The sequence below is a fragment of the Mustela nigripes genome, chromosome 13 (genome assembly GCF_022355385.1).
Source record: "Mustela nigripes isolate SB6536 chromosome 13, MUSNIG.SB6536, whole genome shotgun sequence".
NCBI classification, from domain to species: Eukaryota; Metazoa; Chordata; class Mammalia; order Carnivora; family Mustelidae; genus Mustela; species Mustela nigripes.
This window is the reverse complement of record NC_081569.1, coordinates 110,604,615-110,630,523: the sequence shown is the minus strand read 5'-3', so window position 1 is coordinate 110,630,523 and position 25,909 is coordinate 110,604,615. Positions and strand designations below refer to the sequence as shown.

At 33.8% G+C, this 25,909-nt stretch overlaps 1 protein-coding gene across 1 annotated transcript in view; it reads right to left on the bottom strand.

The window, feature by feature from the left end:
• FUT8 (fucosyltransferase 8) overlaps positions 1-25,033 on the bottom strand; it is a 194,694-nt gene extending 169,661 nt beyond the window's left edge. Inside the window, exon 1 of the mRNA XM_059373408.1 lies at positions 24,947-25,033. The gene's annotated coding sequence lies outside the window, so the exon portion shown is untranslated. The remainder of the gene's footprint in view (positions 1-24,946) is intronic.
• Positions 25,034-25,909: the final 876 nt, after the last annotated feature.

The following is a 25,909-nucleotide window of genomic DNA, read 5'->3' as shown; positions in this document are numbered from 1 at the left end:
CATTGTTTTATGAAAAAATTCCAAAGGTAATTATTCTTTAGATATAATAAACTTCAATCCAAATGTTAATGCAAAAATTGTATTTTGTATCATTTCAAAATAGTTAAGAATCAACTCAAATAACTAGTAATATAATTAATAAATCATAAACTGTGTTCAGTCTTCTTAGTAGCCTAACCTCCTCCAAACAAAATAAATAATCACAAATACTCAAATGATGAGTCCCTAAATTACACACTAGTTATTATTATTATAAAATATATAGTTCAGAGAGTTGTCTTTAGAAGAATTTATTTTCTTCACTGGAAAGAGGGAAAACCAAATCACTATTACAGACTACTTCTTGAAGTAATTCACTGTAATGAAATGAAATGGAAAATTTCAACAGAAAAGAAAATAATCTATTCAACAAATTTAATTAGTGATTACTATAATGTAGAAGGTAAGTGTAACTATTAAATTTTAAAGGTACCAGGTTGATAAAGGGAAACATAAATAAAACTTTTAGAGAAAGCTAGTTATCAATTATAATGTACAAAAATTTGGGTGAGAGGGCACTGAGTTGCTCAGTTGGCTAAGTGTCTTCCTTCAGTTCAAGTTGGGATTGAGCCCCAAGTCAGGCTCCCTGCTCAATGGGAATTTTGCTTCTCCCTCTCCTTCTGCCTCTACCCCCCCAACCCCACTCATGCTCTCTCTCACTCTCTTGTGTACTCTCTCTCAAATAAACAAATAAAATCTTGGAGGGGAAAAAAAAAAGAGAGAAGTACAAATACTTTAAAAGCCCTGTACATATAGAATCCAATTCTAGATTAACATGTACCCAAGACTTTAAATATCTTCCCATTTGATCTAAATTCATTTTTAAATTAAGTACTGTTATATATCATTTATTTAAACTACTACTTACTGTCCAGCCTCCATATGGAAAAAGGGAAGTTTTGTGTTTATTAATCTAAGAAAGTGGAAAAAAACAAGTAAGAAGAGTATCATAAATTAAAATGGCCCTTTAATGCTAGTTGAAATTTTTAAAAAATGTAATTTTTTTTTTAAAGCACTCACCATCCTCTATCATTCATTATCACAACTCACTGGCTTATTTATTTCCAATACTAAAAGGTATGCACTAGTAGAACAAGGACTTAGAACACAGTGCCTAAAACAGAGTAAGCCCTTTATTAGTATTTATTGAATGAAAACTGAAATGTAGAATAAAGGAAGAGAGGAAGAAAGTAGAAGGGGAGACAAGAAGCCAGTGGAGGGGAAAAGGGAGGATAGGAGAAGTCAGAAAAGGAAATTTTCAAATAGCCCCTACCAAGTCTATAAATTTAATTTTCATTCATTACTGACAGACTCATCTATCATACGTTCACACTGCTTATTGGTAAGGTCACAGTATACACACATATGAATTTAAAATGCTAGGCATCCTGAATACATAAGCACAAAATACTCTATTTAAATTCACTCAAACCAGCCAATATCTTAGAAATTAATCTTCCTCATTATGAACTGCAAACAAATAATCACATTTATGAGGTTTCTATCAGGAGTATCTCACTCACCGTAATTCAAGATAACACACCAGGCTGTGTTTACTGATGCAATTAATTTGTACTATTCAAATGGGTCAAAAAATCTGGCCTTGGCATCTGTATCTCTGGCCTGAATAGATTAAAACTGCCAAAAAGTAGTAATACTAAAAAATTCAAATAAAATGTATACCCTTACTATTTTATATGATTATCCAGTATTACATAATACATACTTGATTGGCAGTATGATAGAGTAGAAACAGCAACCATTTCAAATTAATGATTGGCTATAAATATATGGGCAGTTTACGCAACTATAAAATTGGAATAACAGTATCTCCTCACATAATTGTAAAGGTTACATAAAATAATATATATGTAATAGTGATTTGCATTAGTTACTACTATTTTTCCCTTGGTCATTAGAAAGTAGGTATACTAGCCTTCTGTTAAGTTCTTACCTATGATGGCACCTTCATTCTTCCTGTTCCTTCCACCTGTACTATAATTCTTTTGGCTCACCATTATAATTCATATCTCTACTTAAATAAATGTCGCTTCTTTTCAGAGACAGGCCCTGATAAACTATATCTATCAATTATGACATGTTAGGATACAAGTTAGAGAAAATCTAACTCAAAATAACTTTAAAAATAAGGAAATTTAAAATAAATAAATAAATCTTAAAAAAAAATCTATACAAAGATATGCACTCAGTAATTTAGTAATTTAGCAATATAATCATTAGAAATTTAATAGAGAGGAAGGTTTATAGTCAACTGTGTTTGCCCATTTCATCTACTTTCTAGCTGTGACTGCAACCATAGTATTTAACCCCTTTGTAAATTAGTTAATAACATTCATTTCAAACCAATTAGAGCTAGAACATATTGGCTATAACTATTAAGGCTGTTATTTTAATATTTTGATTCAGACTATTAACCCTTATTTACTTTGCTAGTTTATTTTTTGATTTTTTTTAAATTTTTTATTTTTTATGAATATTTATCGTAGTCTTGAACTGAGATATTTGGTAAAGTGCTAGTCATGGTGACTAGTATGTAGTATGGGCTTGATAAATGAAAACTGTGATTATTTATTAGTAAATAAATGTCCATGGGTTAGCCTTTCTTTATTCCCATAGACTCTGAACCAAAAGATTGTATAACTTCCTTTACATCAGTCTTAGAAATTATTTTTTTGGATTTGACACCAAAGCAAAGGCAACAAGAATAAAAATAAACAAATGGGACTACATCAAACTAAAAAAGCTTCTGTATAGCAAAGGAAACCATCAACAAAATGAAAAGAAAACCTATGGAATGGGATAAAATATTCGTAAGATATATATCAGATAAGGGATTAATATCCAAAATATAAAGAACTCATGCAAGTCAATAGAAACAAGCCAAACAATGTATTTAAAAAAAACGGACAGAGGATCTGAATAAATTTTGCCAAAGATGATATACAAATGGCCAACAGGAACCTGAAAAGGTGCTCCACACTACGAATCATTAGCAAAATGCAAATAAAACTACAATGAGGTATCACCTCACCTGGTAGAATGGCTCTTATGAAAAAGACAAGACAACAAGTGCTGGTGAGATCATACAGAAAAGAGAACCTTGTCTCCTGCTGGTGGGATGGTAACTGGATGAAACTACTATGGAAAACAGTATGAAGTTTTTTTTTTCAAAAAATTCAAAATAGAAGTACCATATGATCAGCAACTCAACTTCTGGGTATTTATCCAGAGGAAACAAAATCACCATCTTGAAAATATATCTGCATCCCCACTTTCATTGCAATATTATTTACAATAGCCAAGACAGATAAACAACCTAAGTGCTATCGACAGATGAAGGGATAAAGAAAATGTGGTATACAGTTGACTCTTAAACAACATTAGTTTGAACCGTACAAGTCCACGTATTCAAAGATTTTAAAATATAGTTAATATACTTAAAATATATATTAATTAGAATATTTGTGAAAACATAGATGGACCTTGGGGGGCATTATCCTAAGTGAAATTTAAGTCACACAGAGAAAGACAAGTACTGTATGATCTCACTTAAATGTGGAAATTAAAAAAACTCAAACTCATAGATGATATGCAGAACAAATCGGTGGTTACCAGAGAGGCAAGGGCGTGTGAGGTGGGCACACTGAGTGTAGGTAGTCAAAAAATACAAACTTCCAGTTAAAAGATAACTAAGTATAAGAAAAAAAGACAAAAAAACCTCAAAAACCATAATTTTTTAAAATTAAAGACAAACTGTTTTATTGTTATATATTCCTATAATGCTATATAACTTGTGCTTTCAATTTATCCCCCCCAAAATATTAACTATGATTTACTACCCTTTTACAGATGAGGAACTGCAGCCCACAGGTATTAAGTAATTTGCTCAAAACATTTACAAAGCTAGTATACGATAAAGTCAGAATATAGGTCTTCTGTCTCTAAATTTAATGCCCTTTTCACAACACCATGCTGTCAATCAGATATGGAAACATATTTAAAATCACAAAGTTAGTAACTAGAAGATACAGTATTCAAAACCAAGTCGTTAAGCTCTATGTGCTTAAGATTACATTACACTATTGATACAAATGATTAAAATATAAATGGATGGATGATAAGCTCATTAGCATTAAAGATACGTTAAAACACATCAAATTAGAAATATTACATATATCAAATTAGCAAACATGTACTAATGACCTAAAAAACTAATGATAACACAGGACACCTGGGTGGCCCAGTCACTGGGTGTCTGCCTTCAGCAAGTAATGATCCCAGGGGTCCTAGGATCAAGTACCATGTCAGTGCTCCCTGCTCAGGGGAAAGCCTGCTTCTCCCTCTCCCACTCCCCCTGCTTGTGTTCCCTCTCTTGCTGTATCTCTCTGTCAAATAAATAAAAATTTTTTTAAAAGCCTAATGATAATACAATGGAATATTATATTGCCACCACCAAGGGAATTATTATTGAAGAAGATATTCTATCCCATTGAATGGACAGCTAGAGATTTGAAGGTATGTAGTATTTTCCACATCACCTGAGTTCTATGTACTGCCTAGGAAAATCTAAAAATAAAGATAAAAGGAAATAAGCTGACAAAAAGTGACATGAGTAAAGTATGTACTGTAATTAATACTTAGTAAACTTTAAAAAAATTAAATGGACAGAGATATATGGAAAGAAATGAATAGATCCACAAAAAACAAAGGTAAAAAACTATATAACAGGAACCTGAAAAGGTGCTCCACACTACGAATCATTAGCAAAATGCAATAAAAAATTAAAAGTCAAAAAAAAAAAAAAACTGCTAATACTCTAAAGACAAGAATGACTTATGGCCCACCTATCAATTTTACCAGTTTTTCTTACCATCCCCCATATCTATCAAAATGTGATTTGATAAACTATCAATGCCACTGAATTATTAAATATTTTCCCATAAAATGTTTCCTGTTTCCTATTAATCTAATAACATTTCACAGGTATGATCAAAGTAGACCCACACTCCCTTAGTCATCGAGCATTAGCCTCCTCTCACACAAACCATTAAATCTCAATGGTGCTTATTTATACTGCTTCCCCTCCGTATAAGGACATGGTTCTGCACATTACAGAAGATCCCCTCACAAGAGCAGCTTGGCTTAAAAAAGACTGAGGTTTTTTTTCCCTTCTTTTGTAGAAGTCATCTAGAGAAAGGCCATGTAGAGATGGTGGTTGCATAGTATCCTCAGGGACTCTCAGGGCCCCAAGTTTCTAACTTTCTCTTTCACCATTCTCCCTAAGTGGCTTCCATCGTCAAGATCACCTCATAGTTCAAATTGTTTGGTAAAGCTCTGGTTACCATGTCTTCAATTAAGGTAAAAAAGGAGAAATTGAATGGCCAAATGGGATCTATTCCAGCAGAGTCACTGATCTTTACAAGCACACACACACATACTTCTGCTTTTATCTTTATTGCCTGTCACTTATCTACAAAATAGAGTCTTTTCTTCAAGGTGTCAATGTACCTACCTTTTTCTTTTTCTTACGATTTTATTTATTTATTTGACGGAGAGAGAGAGACAATGAGAGAGGGAACACAAGCATGGGGAGTGGGAGAGGGAGAAGCAGTCTTTCCCACTAAGCAGGGAGCCCGACATGGGGTCTGATCCCAGGACCCTGGGATCATCACCTGAGCTGAAGGCAGATGCTTAACACGTTAGCCACCTAGGCACCCCTCAATGTACCTACCTTAAAAAAAAAAAAAAAAGATGAGGATTCTATTAACGTAGAACAGAAAAACAGATTTAAGGTTGGGTAGAATACTAGCAGCCTGCATTACAAGTTCCTATTCATTTTTCACAGCTTCTAGGTAACCCTTGATAGTGGGAGAAATTTTATATCATATCTTTAATCAATACAGCTAATGTAAAAGCTTTCCCCAATATATACTCTTACTTCCTTGGCTATCTGTGGAGTATGGCCAATCCTAAACTGTACTGATACTACAACAGGTACAATAAGATTGTAATTCAGAAGTCTTATTGGATAGGATTTTTCATCTATCACATCTTGTGCACCAGCTGGGAAAGAAAAGTTGATTTGTTTTGTAAAGTGGCCTAATAGAATGCTGCAACTCACTCTGTGTGTCTTGACTAATTAGCAAATCAATGGAGCTCCAGTGTGGATCTGGGATCTTATTCCATAGACACATCTGCTGCATGATCACAATTATCATCAATCCCATTATAGTACCTCATTTACTGAACATGTAGTAGGTCCCTGTGCAAAGTGATCTATTTATTCATTCAGACCTCATAATAACCCTATTATGTTATTTTTGTCCTCATTTTATAGAAAATAAAAATAGCAAATGTTTATTGAGTGTTTAGTATGTGCCAGGCTTACTCAAAGTATTTTATAGATAAGTACTATTATTATCCCTAATTTACAGATGAAAAGGCAGAAAAGTTAGTAACTTGCCCAAAGTCACATAGCTTATAAGTAGCAGAGCCATGGCACACCTGAGTGGTCCAGTCAGTTAAGCATCCAACTCTTGATTTCAGCTCAGGTCATGACCCCTGTGATTGGCCCCCTTCAACCCCCAGAGTGGAGTTTGCTTGAGATTCTAGCTCTCTGCACCCCCCCCCCACCTGTGCACATATGAATGTACATGCTTGCTATCTCTGTCCTTTAAAAAAAAAAAATAGTAGCAGAGCCAGGATGCAAATCCTCACAAACACTCGAGAGTCAACTCAATTAACTCCTATACTAGAATCATAAAATAAGCCAGCAGAGGGTTAAGCAACTCACCTAAGAGCTAGATCTACTGTCTTGACTCCAAATGAATCAAAGCAATATGGTTTGACTGACCAAGGGATTATTACTCTTCAAGGGCAGAATTACAAGAAAATAACACTATCAAAATAACAAACATAACCCATAAATTTCAGTGATAAGCAATTGAGGAGGATGAAATGCAGTGCATCCATATTGCCGAGACACCACGGCAGGTAGACCCACCTTTTCTAGTAACAGATAAACTCAAAGCAGCTTTGGAAAGTGTATATAGTGACTGTCATACATTAGTCATACATTAGACTGTCATACATTAGAAATCAATAGTATCTAAAAGATCTTGAATAAATAGATGTCTGCATTTTACAACTGCTGTCAAAAAATTAAAGAGTAAACAGTTTTTTGCTACACCACACTCAATGGATATATCTAGAAGTAGTAATTTTAAAGACATCAGGAAAAATATTTTAAGAAATAATAAAAAGTAACAGAATCAGATACTTTGTTGCCATCTGTCAGAAGTAAAAAATTTATAGTTCTTTTACCTATAATTACAACCCTAACTCTCATCCTTTGAGAGAAAAGTAAATTATTGCTATAAATTTCCTTAATATTTTTTCCTAAGATTAACAAGGTACAATTCTTTTTTTTTTTAGGTTTTTATTTATTTGATACAGAGATAGAGAGCATAAGTAGGCAGAGCAGCAGGCAGAGGGAAAAGAAGAAGCAGGCTCTCTGTTGAGCAGGGAGGCTGATGTGGGGCTCAATCCCAGGACCCTGCGATCATGATCTGAACCAAAGGCTGCAGCTTAACCAACTGAGCCACTCAGGCACCCCAAAATGTACAATTCCAATACCAGAGTCAAAAATACCTGTGTTCGCCCTCTCTAAAAAATAAATAAAATGAAAATCTCCCCCCCCCAAATAAATAAATAAATAAATAAGCCTATGTTAAGCCTGAACACACAACATACAAATCACAATGCTACTACTGGTTCATTTTCAAACACTCCCCTAAGAATTTTAAGTCTCTCTTCCAACAACAGCACAGATACATAGTGACTATTAGAAGGAGTCTTTTGCACCTAGGACAGTAACTGAAACACTGTAAGCAATAGTGATGAATGAAACTCATGTCACCAATCGAATCAACTATAAGAGTCACTCACTTTCATGAACACCTCATACCCTATTTAAAAAAAATCAGGCTCAGTATATCATTCTTCATCAAACACATCCTTTTTTCCTAATTCCAGACTAAATGAGACATTCTCAGTTAAGTTCATACCAGTTCATGTTTATACTCTACTTCCGACTACCAATGCTTTTAAACTAATTTTAAAAGGAGTTTTAAAGAATTGAACAGTACTAAATTTATACTATACTTCACTGGCTCCTCAAGGGATGAAACATAAAACATATTTTTGTTAGTAAAAAGTTACTATACTGGGTTGTCTAGGTGGCTCAGTTGGTGAAGCATCTGCCTTTGGCTTTTCCCTCTCTCTATTCCCCTCCCTCCCACTCATGTGCTTGCTCTCTCTCATAAATAAATACAATCTTTTTTTAAGAAGTTATTATACTAAGTAAGAATTATATTAAGATTTTTAAAGTTATACTGATTCCTGTTTAGAAAGAAAGAAAGAAGAAAGTATCATAAAAGAGCCAGTGATCCTCAGTGAGGCATAAAGTACCAAAAAGAATCAGCTATTATAAATCATTAGCGTTACACCAACTTTAATTTAATGCATCACTTGACTGGGAACTCTTATTAGATGAAAAGCAGCCAAAGCAGCTTTTATTTATAGCGATATGTGGAATGATAACAGAAATGTTGTTACTAAAAGCAATTTAATTTAAGCAATATTTAAAAGTGAATTTTTACACATAATGGTATTTGAACATAATTTGAAATGGGAAGGACATATCACTTGCGAAGAATATCATTCCTCATTTTAAAAGTATTAAGAGGTCTCTATTTTTACCACAAGGGAGCAATAGGATCCAGAATTAACTTCCAAATGTAAACTACTAGAAAAGTGAATAAACTATGCATCTGACTTTGGACAATAGGCAAAACAAAACTGAGTCCTTAAAAAAAAAAAAAAAAGAGGAAGAGAAATCCAAGGAGGAGGAGAGGAGGAAAAGAAGGAAGAGAAGAAGAAACGGAACAGGGAAGACCTATAATTACCTGGAACTCTTTCGGAAAGTACTTTTGAGATTATAGTATGTTGAAGCGGAAACCCTTCTAGTGCATTGCTAAGTTGAAAAGGCAGAAGTCAGAGCACCAAAACAAAATAAAACAATTTTGGTGGGGAAAAGTCCCCAAAGTGAGAGAGCTATGCAAAGACCTATTTTGTAAATTTTAAAAAAGACAGAGATAGATCCCTTTAAATTACCTGAATAACAATCTATATATGCATAGGGTGAAAACACAGAAGTCTAAGCAAAAAACAAGTTCTGGGAAAGAAAATTTAACAGGTGCCTAAAGCTGAGTAAAATTATATGATAATACTAGAGCTCATTGAGGGCCAGGAATCATTAGACTTCTTACAAACAAGACAGAGGAGAGTCCTCTGAATCGTTGGAACATTCAGTTAAGTCCCAAAGAGAGGTCCACCTTAGTATGAGGCTAAGAAAGCACAAGAATAAAGGTTACCTCTAGACCTGCTTTAGAAAACCTTAAACACATTAACACACATGGAAAGGGAAGAGGGAAGGAAATAAATTTGCTGCTGCTGACTCTGGCTCAGAAAAGCTCAGTCTTAAAACTCTCCCACACCTGCAGAATGCCACTTTGCACAACATGCTGGGTCATCCCATGTGCCATTTGGAAGAACAGCTGCCACTGCCACCATAGGAAAGGAGACTGAGGTACCATGAGGTATTGTCATGACCAAGGATAAAGGTAAAGAAGGTAAAAACAGGTGCAGGGTAAGAGTGAAAATGAACCTGAAAAAAGCTGGTGTGTAAACAGATGAATACGAGTATAACCAAGTAATCACAATGTTGGGAAATGTATAATTAGAAACAATGTGTCTTGATAGTGTGAAGAGATTATGTCAATATGAAAGGAAAACTGAGAAAAATGGCTTGAACAAATACCTAACATTATACTCGTCTGCCAGACTATGAGGATAACAAAGCTGATAAATTTTAAACTACAATGCAGATAAAGATATAAACCTAAAGTCATGTGGCAAGCTTCCAAAGCCTGGTAAAATAAATGAGACATACATTTGGTGCTGGAGATGATGATGAAATCCAGTCTGATGATACTAGAGATGTTGATAAAGACCATGATGATATTTAAATTGAACTCAGTGTTTTCCATTCCATTCCAAATTTTCTAAAGATTAAATCCGAAAGGAGATAAGGCTTCCTTGTCCATTAAAAGTTAACCAGACTTCTGGGGTGCCTGGAAGGCTCAGTTGGTTGACTGCCTGACTCTTGGTTTCAGCTCCCATCATGATGTCAGGTTCATGGAACTGAGCCCCGCATCAGGCTCCACACTTGACGGATAGTCTGCTTGAGATTCTCTCTCAGTCCCTCTCCACCTCTTTAAAATAAATAAATCTTAAAAAAAGAAAAAAATTACCAGACTTCAATGTAGCTTAGTCATTTTATCATGGCATCCCTTTCCGTAATGAATAGGTGAACTCCTTATGCTCAAATAATCCTGGCAGCAGTTCTTCTTTCTTCTTGATTGATCTCTCATTAGTTAAGTAAAAACTATGATACATGTTAACAAGTAACTTTAAGTAGTAAGTTTTTATAGAACCCAGGTACATTTCATTTCAAAGTCCCCTGTTCCTAATCATAATTCTCTTTTTAAAAGGGGAAAAAGTGGGACGCCTGGGTGGTTCAGTCAGTTAAGCATCTACCTTCAGCTCAGGTCCTGATGGTCCTGGGATGCAATTCCACATCTGGCTCCTTGCTCAGAAGGGAGACTCCTCTCCCTCTCTCAGCCACTCCCCCTGCTTGTGCTCACTCTCTCTTTGAGAAATAAATAAATAACATCCTTAAAAAAATAAAAAATAAAAAAAGGGGAAAATGTCTATATGATTGTATACTGGACGATTAATGAGAAAATCCTATTATGCGAAAGAAAATGTTTAGGGTGTATAGAATATTGGAACAGAGATAACAATATCTGCCTTACAGATAAGAAAACCAAGGCATTAAAGGTGAATTAATGGGGGGTGAGAATGGTGTCACACAGCTAGCAAGGATCAAACAGAAATTTGAACCCAGCAACCTGGTTCCAGATTTTACTGCAAGTATGTCTTTCACAGCCAAGTATCTTCCTAGTCTAGACCAGACATCTGAAACAAAAGGATCCCTATCAATAGTCAGGATAAGAAATAAAATCTTTGCCATCTCAAGAACACTACTAATTAACAGTGATTTTTGGAAGAATCCAAAAAGAACTCCCTTGTTTTCTTATATCTATAAAGACCTTTGCAGCTTGAATTGTAATAAGAACTTGAGAAAGTGGGAGGCAGGTGATTCCTTCCAAACTCTCCCTCATCATTCATGAATTCATCTGTATTTATCCACTGCCCCACTGCCCACCATATGTCTGACACTATACTAAGTGTCAAGGATGATAAAACAGAGATAATACTCATTTTAGTGGATCACAGAATCTACTGGGAAACCAAAAATGAAACAAATAATTATATATTTCTTATGTTTCTAAAATATGCTGAGCCTATCCCCAACACAGGAATTTTGAACTTACTGTCTGAAATACCCTTGTCCAAATATCCACCATACTTCTCTCCTCAGCAAATTCAGGTCATCATCACTCAACTACCACCTTCTCAATAAAACCTTCCCTGACCATTCTATACAAAAATGGTATACTTCCCACTCCAACATTCCCTATTATCTTCCCTCATGTACTTACTTTTCTCTAGAATACTTATCAACATTAAACATACTTATTTGTTTAGTATCTGTATTCCCACCAGAATAAAAGCTCCATGAGATCAATAATTTTTGTCTATATTGGTTAGTATCATTCAGTCTAGAATAGTACCTATAATATAGCACACATTGCTATATTGCTGACTAATGAATAAATGAATATTTATGAATATGAATATGAAATGAATATGAATATTGCTGACTAATGAATAAATGAGTACAATGAAGTAAAGTCCAAGAATAGTGACAGTGTATAAAAGAATAAACCATTAATTTTATTTAGACTAATACACAGTTATTATTTATATACATGTCATCATATAATAATTAAAATACCAATTATAAGTGCTATCTATCATTCAAGTATATGGTATTAATTTAAGCATTTTGTTTCAGTTTTTCTGTAATTCCTTTCTTCTATTTTTAAACAGTTAAAGTCTATATAATAATAATTTACTGATAAAGAGGTTCACATTTTTATTCTAGAAGGGAGTCAACGTCTAACAATATTACTTATTCTTCATTCTATCAACTATCTCACTTTAAAAAATGACAACATGAGATGTACTATTCTACCTGGGTTTGATATTACCATAATCATTGAACTAGAACAAGCATCTTATTTTTCAGAAATGGAAAACTAAAAATCAAGAGAGAGAGAGAGAAAAGGATCTATAAAAATCACCTTCCAAAGTGTATAGTTTATTTTTTTGCTTCATATGCTCAGTGTGTGAAGACTTTGTACAATTACGGCACTTACAGCTAAACATCTAGAAAAAAATTTGTCTCAAATTTAGTGTATCACGGTCCATAGGACTATGTAGCCTGACAAAACTCTTGTTTTGAAGAATGATACTTTTATTTATACCTAAACAATATTAACCTATCACTTAAACAAGTATTTAGGGGCGCCTGGGTGGCTCAGTGGGTTAAAGCCTCTGCCTTCAGGTCAGGTCATGATCTCAGGGTCCTGGGATCGAGCCCCACATCGGGCTCTCTGCTCAGCAGGGAGCCTGCTTCCTCCTCTCTCCCTCTTTGTCTGCCTCTCTGCCTACTTCTGATCTCTGTCTGTCAAATAAATAAATAAATAAAACCTTTAAAAAAAATAAACAAGTATTTAACAATAATCATTTTAAAAAGATAAACAGACCTTGAGACACAGTTTTCAAATTTAATCACCTATCATTTGAAACTCCAATAATCAGTCAATATGATCTTCCAGAAGATTAAAAAAAAATAAAGTTGGTATAGTATTTCTAATGAAATGAATTTGTTAGAATAATCTGTGTACAATGGAATTTTTTAAGAGTCCCCTAATTTGTCCTGATAAAAAAACAACTTATTACAAGACATTTGGAAGAAAATACTCATGAAGAAATAATTTAGTATGATCCGCCATATTATACTGTGAAAACCTAAGAATATTAACCAACTATATCCAGAACTCCCAAAACACATGTATTCTCTCCCCTAATTAAGAAAAGCAGGGGGACCTGGGTGGCTTAGTCGGTTAAACGTCTGACTTTGGCTCGGGTCATGATGCCAGGGTCCTGGGATCAAGCCTGGCTTTGGGCTCTCTGCTCAGTGAGAAAACTGCTTTTCCCTCTCCCTCAACCCCCACTCATGCTCTCTAGTTTGCTTTATCTCAAATAAATAAACCTTAAAAAAAGAAAGAAAGAAAGAAAAAAATCAGTAATCATACTAAGCAAAGAAGAAAGCAAAAATAAATCTTCAGATAAAAAATACAGTTAAATCTAACATCTACTAATATCTATATCCAAACTAAGTTTTCAAACAGAAAAAAGCTAAGGAATGGTCTCAGTTCTCCATCTTTCAATTATACGGACATTCCTCAAAGTATCTATAAAAACTAAAATTACTATAAAATAGTTTCTTACTATTACACACATTTAAAAATGTTACTGTTCATTTTAAAAATATACCCTGTGAATATTAAAGATAAATATTAAATGTTAAAGGTAAGTATTTCCTTCTGGCTAACTTTCATTCTCCAGAAAGAAAATGTGGAATTCCTTAATGTTGATACATTTTATATTTACAGGACAATGGACCATCAACCAGTAACAATGTCTACTGATACAGGTATTAAGTTTAAAAATCAATTTATACTAAAACATATTAATTAGCTTAATTATTTTCAAATTATGGTACATGATCACTGTAAAACAAAAGAAACAATCACAGAAATGCATAAAGGATAAAGAAAAGTTCACAGGAAATTTATCTTTTGAAAGAATAATTCATGGATAACCATTTCTGCACCATCTCTCAAGACATTTTACTTAAAGATAAACAGTCTTACATTAAAGGACTCATTGCACACATCCTATTCTATAGCCTACTTTAATTCATTAGGTAAAGAACATCTTACATGTCAGCCAGTATATATCTTCACATGTCATTACAAGACCCCAGTGTATACTACATTTTATGTATTTCTAATAAACTTACTTAACCTTTTTCACTATTAATAGATACTTGGTTTATTTCCATTTTTTGTCTTTGAAACGAACTATTTATAATACAGTGATCGGGACACTCCATACTTCTTCACTACAATGCTGCTTACTCCAAAATCTTCTCCAGAAAACAGAACAATTTTATTCAAATATTTTAAAGTGCCTATTATGTTCCACTCACTGTTCTAGGCAGTCTAAGTTCCAACAGTGTAGGGACTGATTCTGTTTTAGTCATTGCTTTATTTCCTGTGTTTAGTGATTGTCTGATACATAGTAGACTATCATATATGTGTTGAATGAATGGATGATTATGCTTCTTCATTCACCCCTTCAGTATTTTAAGTGTTGACTTTGAATTAGTTCAGTTTTCTTTCTTTCTATCTTTCTCTTTCTTTCTTTCTTTCTTTCTTTCTTTCTTTCTTTCTTTCTTTCTTTTTTTTCACTCTGCAGAGTAATAAGCCTTTAAATGTCTATCATTCACAATTCAGGCTCACTACTGGGAGTCAAGGAGATGAATATGGAGGAAAAAACAGTACTATAGCATCAGCTTTTGGAACCTCTGCTCAGCTGCGTTTAAAATGTTCAAAGTTCCTTTTGAGCTTCAAAACATCATCCATAGGAAATGTGAATCTAACAGCTAGCTGTATGTTTTCCTTTGGTCTAACATTTCCATGGAAAAAGAGTAGTAACACTCTCTAAAAGTCTAGCTGGCACACACAGAGAAACCTTAAAAATCCAATTAAACTACAAAATTATGATGAATTCATAAAAGATTTTGCTTTTCCAGAAAAATACTTTGAGAAAGAGAGAAAAAGACCACTGAATTACCAAAAAATAACAAAATGTTTATATTCTGATCAAATTTCAGCTTGTAAATTTACCATATATCTGTTGAGAAGCCTTATTTAGAGGTTATACATGCCTATTCTGTTTTCTCTCATTTGGAAAATCCAGGTACCACAGAGATTAAATTAGAATCACAAACCTGGGAAGAACCTTGAAACATATAGAATTCAACCTTCTGCCTTTTACTCATATACACTTAAGCCAGTTTACATACATAAGTCATGTATCCACAACAAAGAATTACCCAGCTCACAGTGGGTATGGCGACAGGGGATGTGATAAAGAGTTAAGGTGGAAGTCTGGGAAAAGAAATGTTAAGTCATTCTAAGAATGGTTTTCATTAGAGAAAACTGTTTAGAGGAATGTCATGATCTAACTTCCATTTTAGTATATGATCTCTCTACAATTTATGCTTGAATGTTAAATACATATGCTTGAATGGAATATCCAAGTTGATTAAGGTCAAGTATTTTGCCTCTTAATTGGTGAGGACAACATGCAAGAATTTAGTGAAGTAGGATGCAGGTTTATATTGTAAATACCTTTTCAACTCCAAAAAGCATATGCTATCAATCAGGGTATTTTTATAAGCACACCCTATTATTATTATTAAAATATACACCCTATATATTGTTATTTGATTATAAGTTCAAAAGAGTGTATCATGATTTTATGACTCTTTATATCTCCACTATTTAGAATACACAAAAGGTATTTAATATTCACTGATGGCACTGAAAATATAGATATTTATCTAGTCCATTTAAATAGAATTTCATTACCACAAAAATTTTTCTATATTAAAATATATATAAAAACACATTACCACACTTGAATAGATAAATTAGATACCAATGTTCATAGCAGCATTATTCACAACAACCCAAATGTCCACTGACAGATGAATGGATAAACAAATTTGGCACATTCATAAGATAAAATATTATTCATTCTTAAAAGAATGAAATTCTGATACATGATATAACACGGATGAACCCAAAAGACACTATGTTAAGAGAAAGAAGACAGTCCCATAAGAACAAATACATGATTAAACTCATAAGAAAAGCCTAGAATAGTCAAATCCATAAAGACAAAAATAAAACAATGGTTACAGGGGTTACAGGGGCTGGAAAGAAGGCATAGTTAATGTTCCATGAGTACAATAGTTTGTGATGCTTAAAAAGTTCTGGAGACAGAGGTGATGGCAGCACAACATTGTAAACGTACTTACACTGAGTTACAGTGTAAGTATCTACACCTAATGACATACTTAAAATGGTTAAATGGTAAATTTTATGTTATATATATATTTCATAATAAAAAAGGACAAAAATATTATATTACATTATGAATGACTTGCCCAAATATTTTATAAATGTACAATCACAGAATTCTATTAGCTCTTAACATTAAATTATTTTTTAAAAAAGGAGTTAAAAAATAAACATTCAGTTCTATACACATCTGGTTTCTTTAAAAAACAAATACCAAAAGGAAGAAAACCCAAACCTTGAAGAAACAAAGTTATTTTTTATTTCAGCAATACCAATAATGTATGTAATTATTCTTACTTTGCAAACCCTTTGCCTTATGACAAAAATACTTAAACATAGTGATAATCAACATATCCATATGTTTTAACAGTCACACATAAATTCATCTCCACTTTCTCAGCAGAAACTTGTCTGCACTTAAATGATTTGCAATTCAGTTTTTATTCTATTTTCTTGTATCTTTTTCCTTGCGGGTAAAAACTATGCATACAAAGACTATTACCAACTTTCTGTAACATATTCAAGGCAGACAACAAGCAATCTAATAAGAAATATAGTATGTCAAATAAAATGATAAACTGGGAATTCTTAAAAGTGATTAACATTCTGTATGCTAAATTATTTCCTAACCTTTGGGAAATGTGTAAGAAGATAAGTTAGAATTTACATTCATCCCCACATGTACAAAAGCTGGCACAACTGCTACAAGACAAAAAGGCAATAATATTTTTGCTAATTACAAAAATGATTCACATTCAAACAAATCCAACTGAAATTCATGGAACTATAGAACATTCTTAAAAATACAAACTCCTTAATTCAATACAATATACCACACATACATCAATTTCTTTTCTATTCTATGATGTCAAAGAAAACATTGATTTAACACATAGTTAAATTCAACAATATTGATTTAATGTGTAACTCATTTAACATGATTCATTAATGGGACTTGACCTCAATTTGCCAATTAAACTTTAATATTGGTTAATTAATTATTTCTTTGGCAGTTACCAAACTAGGCAGTTTTCAGTACTGATTAATTTTCCAAGATCTGCCCACATAACTATCATTGTATGCAAAAGTCTCACTAAAAATGAAGTTACCTAAGACAAAAAGAATAAAAGCAAAGAAAGAGGTATATTCAAGTGTTTGACTCCCTTAGTGCCCTATGCATAACCCTTCTAGAGGTAGCTATTTCAAGTGACAATAAATCATTTGATCAACAATTTCCCTACTTTCCCAATGAAATACATTAAGCAAAAATTAAGTAAACTATTGTAGAGTCCTCCCATAAAAACAACAACGACCTAGAAATGTATTTTTCCTTATTATGTTCTTCTTAGTATACATTCCTAAAAGTACATTGTGGATCTTGTGTCCAAAAGATCCATCCAGCAAAATTCATATATTTATATAAGTTTTTAGCAGTTTAACATTTACATTCAGATTCAACAAAAATTTCTTAGACTACACTAGGAAGTGAATTCCAACCACAACTTTATAAAATGGGGGGTGCCTGGGTGGCTCAGTTGGTTAAGCAACCGCCTTCGGCTCAGGTCACAGTCCCGGAGTTTCGGGATCGAGTCCCGCATCGGTATCCCAGCTCCATGGGGAGTCTGCTTCTCCCTCTGACCTTCTCGCCTCTCATGCTCTCTCTCTCTCTCTCTCAAATAAATAAATAAAAATCTTTAAAAAAAAAAATCTTAAAAAAAAAATCTTAAAAAAAAATGATCTCATGTTAAAGGTAAATGAGGCTGAGAAACAAAATAATTTGATCTCACAATTAGTAACTACTGAATTCAAGAGGTGGAATCCAGATATTACTGATGTCAAAAGGAAGGAGGAAGAGAAGTAACACTTGTTCTGTGTCAGACATGACCCAGGCACTTGGCACACGTTTTGTTATTTAGTTCTTACCACTGTTTTGTAAGGTAGACACAGTCTCCATTTTGAAGATGAAGAAAATGAGGTAAGAAGTGATTTGACTTGATCAAGGTTTGTTCAGAAAATAGGCAGCTAAGACAGGACAGAAACCCTGGGAATATACATTGACAGATTTTTGTCCGCAAACCATAACTGCGATCCAAGGAGGGAAGTTCATTTGACATGTTGTTTTATTTTTTTGTTTTTAGGGTTTTTCTTTCTTTTTTTTTTTTCTTTTTTTCTTTTTTTTTAAGAGAGAGTATCTGAGTGGAGGGTGGGGGTGAAGGGATGGAGGTAAAGGGAGAACATCTCAAGCAGGCTCCATACCCAGTACAGTGCCCCGCATGGGGCTTGATCTCACAACCCTGAGATCACGACCTGAACCAAAATCAAGACTCAGATGCTTAACCAACTGAGCCACCCAGGCGCCCCTGTTTTCAGTTTTATTTGTTTTTTATAGAAAAGGAATTCTGTTGGTAATCCCTGTAAGGTCACTATCATGAGTCTACCAGGCAAACAAAAGATAGCAATGACACAGCATTTAGCATGCAAATAGATGTCAACCCAATAATTAATCCAATTATCTAATAGGAAAACACAGAATGCCTTTTGTCATTAGAATAGCTTTGCTAAGAATAAGACCCTCTTGTACCAGGTACCAATTCTTGAAACACTACTTTGAGCAACGAAAATGAGAATTAAAATTTAGACAAAGAAGGTGAAATACTACTCCTCATTCTACCCAATGCTCCTATATTCCACTAACTGAAACCTATGATTCTGTTCCTCACTAGCATAACTCAATGGGAGAGCAAGAGCAGGGAGAAAAGGCTAGTCTCAGAATGGGAAAGAAACACCACCATTTCAAATATAAAATCAAATCTAAGTCATTTTCCTCTCTACTTGAGAAAGTTCAGCAATGTATCACTCAAAGTATCTGTCTTCTATTAACCTATAAAACTGTCTAAAATCCAGTTAGAATATTCCCTTCCTTTACAAATTCTCACCTGTCTTTTCTCATCTCCTTCTGTTATTACTCAAAATCTACTCAAAATAACAATAATAATAATAATAATAAGGCAGTCAGACATCTAGAGCTCTTTTATTCAGGAGCAAAATCAATAATTATCAAATACTGGCCAAGGCATGAAGGATTCATATTTCGGAATAATTTTCAAATTTTCAAATTTTGCTACATGGAACCAAAGAGTTGTATGAAATACTCCTAGTAGCTAATGAATGAGAGAGAATGCCAGGTAGGTTTCATTATAAAAGTATATTAACTCACATACACTCATTCATTATGCCAAACTTGGGGCCAGAAAAATGTATAACAATAAAATCGAAGTTCTAAAATTCTTACCCTAGAATATGTAAGAAGTAGAGGGGAGGCAGGTGATAATTTGTTGTATTTTTTAAAATGAGTCCTCATCTTTTCTCTGATCTCGTTTATGATGCAATCCTACAGGAAACAAATTAAAGTCTAAAATGAACTCTGAAGTTTCTGAATAATACCATTTTCATTCCTTTTTTTCTTTTTTAAAGATTTTGTTTATTTATTGAGAGAGAGAATGTGTGTGTAGGAACAGGGGGAGGATCTCAGGGAGAGGGGGCACAAGGGGGGTGGCAGAGAGACTCTCAAGCAAACTCCCCACTGAGCATGGAGCCCAAGGTAAGTCTTGATCTTAAGACCCTGAGATCATGACCTGTGCCAAAACAAAGGGGAGGGCACTTAACTTACTGAGCCACCCAAGTACCCCTACCATTTTCATTCTTGAGAGGAATGTGTATTCTGCTATCGTTGGATGAAGTAATCTACAAATGTCAATCATATCTGGTTGACTGATGGTGCTGCGGAGTTCAAATATATTCTCACTAATTTTCTGCCTGCTAGATCTGTCCATTTTTAAGACAAGAGTATTGAGACACCCAGCAACAATAGGGGAGTCATCTTTCTTTTTGCAATTCTCTCAGTTTTTGCCTCACACATTTTGATGCATACATATTAAGGATTATGTCTTTCTAAAGAATTAACCCCACTGTCATTATATAATGCCCCGGTTTCCACTTGAAGATTTTCCTTGCTCTGAAGTCTGCTCTGTCTGAAGTTAATAGAGCTATTCTGGCTTTCTTTTGATTAGTGTTAGTATGGTATATCCTTCTCTATTCTTTTATTTTTATTCTGTATGTGTCTTCACATTTAAAGTGGGTTTCTGTTGACAATATATAGTTGAATCTTGTCTTTTGTTCCACTCTGACAGTCTCTTTTAACTGAGTATATTTAGACTACTGGCATGTAAACTAATTACTGATATACCTGGATTGATATCCTCTCTTTTTGTTACTGTTTTCTGTTCATTGCCCTTGTTTTTGTTCCTATTTATATCTTCTACTCTTTCTCTTTTGTGGCTTTAATTAGGGATTTTTATGAGATTCTATTTTCTCTCCCTTCTTAGCATATCAATTATACTTCTTTTTTCACTTTCTTTTATTTTTGCCCTGGAGTTCACATTATAAATTTACAACTAATCCAAGTCCATTTTATGGGTAGTGAAGTACAAGTACCTTTTAACAGAATATTCTTAATTCCTCTTTCCCAACCCTTGTATCATTGTTGTCATTCATTTCACTTATATTTAAGCTCCATTCATTGAATACATTGTTGATAATATTATTTTAAACAAATTATGTTATTTGTAAGGTCAATTAAGAATAAGAAAAATAAAAGTTAAAGTTATTCAAAAGTTATTTTAAAGTTATTTCCCTTCACCTAGTCTTTCTCTAACGTTCTCCCCTTTTTTAATGTAGATCCAAGTTTCTAGCCTATACAGTTTTCCTTCTCTGAAGAATTTCTTTTAATATGTCTTATAAGACAAACCCACTAGCAACAAATTTTTTACATCTTTGTTATCTGAGATAGTCTTTTTTCTCCTTTTCTTTAAAGCATAATTTAGCAGGATACGGAATTCTAAATTGTTGGATTTTTCTCCCAACACTTTATTCCACTTCACTCTTTTCTTGCTTGTGTGATTTGTGAAGAGAAGTCAGATATTCTTACCTTTGCTTCTCTATAGATAAGGTGTTTTTCCCCTCTGGCTTCTTTCAAGATTACCTCCTGTCTGATTTTTCAAAGTTTGAATATGAAATGCCTAGGTAAAATTTTGGGGACTCTTTACCCTGCCTGATGTTCTCCAAACTTCCTGAATCTGTGGTTTGGACTCGGACATTAATTTGGTGAAACACTGTCAATATTGCTTCAGATATTTCCTCTGTTCCTTTTACCCCTTCCTCTCTTTCTGGTATTCCCATTATGCATATATTATACCTTTTGAAATTGTCCCACAGTTCTTAGTTGTTGTTTTTTTAAATTTTTTTTCAGGCTTTTTTCTCTTTGCTTTTTAAATCTTTTTTTTTTCTTTATTAAGATTTATCCATTTATTTGAGAGCGTGGTGGGAAGGTGCTGAGGGAGAAAGGGCCTCAAGCAGACTCCACACTGCACACAGAGTCAGATACAGTGCCTGATCCCACAACCCCAACATCATGACCTGAGCCAAAACCAAGAGTTGGATACTCAACCAACTGAGTCATCCAGGTGCCCCTCGATGTTTTTTAATTTTAGACGTTTTTACTGACATATCCTCAAGCTCAGAGAGATTCTTTCCTCAGCTATGTTCGGTCTTCTAATAAGCCCATCAAAGGCATTCTTTATTTCTGTCACAGTATTTTTTAATTTCTAGCATTTTTGTTCTTTCTTAGAATTTCATATATTATCCATCTGTTCTTGCATGCTGGCTATTTTCTTCATTAGAGCCTTTGGCATATTGTCATAATTGTTTTAAATTCCTAGTCCGATCACTCCAATATCCCTGCTGTGTTTAAGTCTGATTCTGATGCTTGCTCTGTCTTTGTAAACTCTACTTTTGCTTTTTAGCATGCCTTGTAATTTTTTTGTTGGAAGCCAGACATGATGCACTGGAAAAAAGGAACTGTGGCAAACAGGCATTAGTAATGTGGGGTAAGAGAAGTGTTCTATGATTAGGTCTCAGTCTTTTAGTGAGTCTGTGCTCCCAATCCTCCGGCACCACCATCCCCACCCCCCCCCCCCCCCCCCCCCCCACACACACACCCCTTAGGACAAAAAGGATGGCTAGAGGAGGAACAAAATGGCTGGAATTGGACAATTTTCTTCCCCTCCACGGAAGGCTGAAACAGCCTAAAGTTGGGCATTCCCCCTCCTCCAGGTCAGTTAGACTCTTATAACACCATAAAAGATTAGATACTGACAAAATAACTTTTCTTTAGGGCAAATCTTGTCAAGAAAAACAGAATGCCTTGGCATATTTCAAAATGATTGACTTCCCCTTCCTATGTAGGAAGTACCAGGGCACTTTTCTCTAATTCTCTCTGTGAAGTCATGGTAGAGCTGGAGGTAAAACCTTGAAAAATGTGGGATTCTTATACTTGGGCCCCCCTAGAGTTTCTACCTCAGACTTACCACACTGAGCCTCTGGCAATTCATTAATTACATTTTAGGTTTTTTCCCTACCCAGTACTGGTTACCTTAGAGGTCTTTGCTCCTATGCTCTGCTAGAATAAGTTGTCATTCTCTGTATTTGCCTGTCTGTCTCTCCAATTTGGGGACAGCAGCTAGCCCTATGACCTCACCTCTATGAAAACTCTAAGAAAGTTGAAAGTTTTCAAATTGTTCGGATTCTTACTTACTGTTAAAATAGAATGATAACTTGCATGACATGCCAAAAACCACTGAAAAGTCTCCATTTTCAATTTTTACCTTCACATTTTGCTAACTGATAAAGTGATATATAACACTCTTATGCTATTAAGGAGAGAGAGAAAATAGAGATCTGTATTTGTCTCAACGGCATATAAATTACCTAAAATACAAATGATCATAGAGTTCACCCTATAAGTAATACCAAAATGCAAATTATTAAATAATACACTCCATCCTTTCTTTCTGAAGCAATGAAAACACATATATAATAAAAAAATTATAGGGATCATTTAGATCCTGAATTATGATTACAAACTAAAAGCAGGTCCTAAATAAAGCCTAAATATTAGATTTCCATAGGGGCTTTTCAAAATAAAAATCCGTAAAAACTGTAATTCACCAGTATCTTTGCTGCTCAATTTGCAGAAAAATAAAGCCTATTTCTTAATTCCTAAATAGAATGATAATATCTTCTAAACAAACTTGAGTTTTCATATTCTTCCTCTGGAGGAAAAAAAATCAGTAAAAAACTAAAATTTGTCTGTGAAATTTGACATTTGGATGCCAATTCCTAGCATTTGCTATTGCTGTGCAATTAACCTTTATCAAAATTAATTTACTTAGAAAATCGTAGTCCACTGTATGATGCTGTCTGCTGTTCTTATAACAAGAAATACAGCTAATTTTTTCCCAAATTGCACTGTAAAACAGCTCATTACTCTTTATATTATTGACTTAAATTTTATTCAACTGAGTTTTAACATACTTAATCAAATGCATGCTGGTTAAATAAGATGAAAATATCTAATTCACTCTAAGAAATTTGAAAGCATGTTGCAAATAAGTGCCCAAACATAGCAAGAATGTCAGACTAACTAAACCCAAGAGAACATATTAGCAGTATCTTCACTTCACATAAATAGAACTTTATTATTATTGTTTCCACATCTGTGATGTATTAGGTACAACACACATTTCTGAGCCCTTAATATATTGAACAGATGGTGAACCATTACAAAATTAGGAACAAGGGTAACATCTTAAGGAATCATTAATAATCTTGCTCTTCAGCCAGAGGAGAGCCACCAAAGCTGGATAAATACTTTTCTTTTGAGGATAATGAGGAATTAGGGTGAAAGACATAGGAAATGATTTGAGGATGGTCACAAAAAACATTGGGAAAAGTGACTACAGTAACTAGTTAAAAAAAATATATATATATACATATATACTAAAATATATATATATATATATATATATATGAAGAAAGAGTAATATATGAAGAAAGAGTAACTGACCCCAAAAGAGGTCAAATGAGAATGAAGATGGACGCTTGTGAAAGAAAAGAATGCTCTGAAAGTTCCATTCTTAATTTGCTTAAAATAAAATATATTATTGAGACCCCCACATTCCTGCAAATCCCAAAACAAATTCAGAATCAAACTAAAACTAAGACTTAGTAATTAGCATAGTTTCTAGCTAAAGTAATAACTAATAAAAATGGAGCCAATTATGTCAGTTCACAAAAGATAAATGAAAACATCAAAAGAAAAAACCAAAAAACAAAAATTAAGATTCTCTCATTATGTCAAGTGGTTATATATATGTAAAAATAAACTATCCAGGTGAAAATGGCTGCGACAAGATAATCTAGCAGACAGAGCTCAGAATGTACTCCTGCTCCCAAAAAAGTCACATGATTTTTAAGGAAGTCCCAGATTATCTCCAGAGCTGAAATAATGTAGTATCGGTAGAATCTTTTGAGGAAAAGTGATATAGCATCAATAAATAATGTAGTACTTTCTGGGTGAAGGAACACTACCTACCTAAAGAAAAAAGGATTTCCTAACTTTTAAAGAGAAAAATTTGATTTATTAGTAATTTCAATATTAACTGTGAAAAACGGCTTACCTTCCTTCCACTAGAATGTAAACTGACAAAACCACATGGTATTTCCAAAGGAAGATATTATTGCTTGAATCTGGGTCACTAAAATTATCACTGTGCAAAATGAGAAAAAAAAAGGGATAACATTAATTACCTACAATTATGCATTTTCTTTGCTGTTAACGTGAACATATCTCACATATCATCTCACAGGCTATTCAAATATGATACATGTCCCTAGTTTGAAATCTCTAGAGAGAGCTCCTTTGAAGATTGAACACATAGTTAAAACTATTTAAGCAATTCCTGATCACTAAATGTGAATAAATTTTTTTCCAACTAAAAAAATTTTTTAAATATTTACTGTTCTCACACCACTTTATTTTTTCCTTAACAGCATGGAAGTTCAGCTATACAAAAAGGCTCACTATTAAAAACAAAACACACACACACACACACACAAGGGAGGGGGGATATTCAAACAGCTTCAAGGACAAAAAACATGCTTCACACTAGATCATATTTACAGTTCCTCATCTAGAATTCAGCTAACATCCAACTGCAGCAATCAGCCAAGCTTGGCAAATTAAAATAACAGTAATTTTGACAGATTATCTGCTATAAATATTCAAATATGGGCGTTTATGTACATGCAAGGGTCTCTATATGCCAATCAAAAGGCTTTGTTCAGGATCCTAAAACTGAGTTTTTTTCACCCTTCTTTTCTGTAGGAATCCCCTAAGTCCTTAACTTTCATTTTAACTCTTTCACCTCAGCTGATAAAGGGGCCAATTATTTCTCTATTCATAGCCTGAATTATCATCCATAGCCTGAATTAAAAATTTAAGGATAATATTCATATCAGACAAAAAGAAAGTACTTAGAATCTTTGAGAATCGAAGTCTGTAAAGAAAAAAAGAAAGATCCAGGAATGAGGATGAGGTGGCTGCAAAGAGAGAATCTGGAAGGATGGCAACTGAATAAAAG